Consider the following 1200-nt stretch of genomic DNA (forward strand, 5'->3'; position numbering starts at 1 on the left):
CCCCTCCCCCCAGCAACAACATGGCGCTAAGCTAGCAGGTGAGTAACACAGATGTGACTCTTCCGCCCCTCCCCCCAGCAACAACATGGCGCTAAGCTAGGCTAGCCGTCCTGTCATCAATAATAAAATGATGAGCGTCCCGCCAAGAGGACTGATCAAGGGGAAACGCTGCGTGTGCTATATTAAATTTTATCTCAGCATCTGTAAAACTTGAGTTTAGCCATTTTTATATTCACTAAGTTTGATTAGCTATGGTGGACATCTTGAATTGGATTATCTCAAGAAGTTAATCAGTCTGGGTAGCAAATCTATGTGATTGTAAGATGTGAAGATGAGTTGGAAGGTGTAAAAAATATATACATATAAACAAGCCTTTAAAGTGAAGCAGGCTGCACTCATCTGTGTATTAATAAGTTTAGGTTGATTGGAGGGATAGATGGTTTATCTGACAGGAAGTGACCCCCGTCTGAGGTGAAGATTATCAGCGAACTGATCAGCTCAAAGGAAGGAGGTCCATAATTATTTGTAGCTTGAAGATGAAGACGAACTTGCATCAAAGTCTCTGTTTGATTTTTCTGCATGTGCACTCTCGGACGTTTTGAAGCATTTCTCCACGTCAGCGTTTCATCAAAATACATGTGATGTAGTGATCTTGCAATGTACTGTTTAGTACAAAAACATATCTGATCTTCTCATAATATTAAGAAATAATTTGTATATGTAAAAAATCTACATGCATCTATATGAAATATACAAACCTCTTTGTTAGCTTTTAATTAGAAACGTCAAATAAATGATTATCAAATAAACAAGCAAGAAGAAATCATCAGATTATCTGAGTAGGACTCGTTCAATACGAAGTTTATCTGTTTCTGAATCCGATGCCAAACCTTCCATGTCGGCACCGTTTTGACCCGACTCCTTTAGTTCACATTCATCCTGCGTTTGGACACAGTTGAAGTGGTAAGCAGCTGTTTCTGGTACAGGATATCCTCACCTCTCAGAGGTCATGAAACAGGCAGAGTGAGAAACGACACCAAAATAGGAGGGAAACAAACGGCAGTACTTGAAGTATTCTGTGAGGAGACTGGCTGAGAAACTCGTGTCTATGTTTTTTATTGTTTAAAATAGAGGTAAGCCACCAACTGGACAATATTAATGTCAATCAGCCACACGGCTGATTACTAAGCAGGAAAAAGA

This window comes from Nematolebias whitei, chromosome 1 (assembly GCF_014905685.2).
Source record: "Nematolebias whitei isolate Nwh7 chromosome 1, NemWhi1, whole genome shotgun sequence".
Classification (NCBI taxonomy): Eukaryota; Metazoa; Chordata; class Actinopteri; order Cyprinodontiformes; family Rivulidae; genus Nematolebias; species Nematolebias whitei.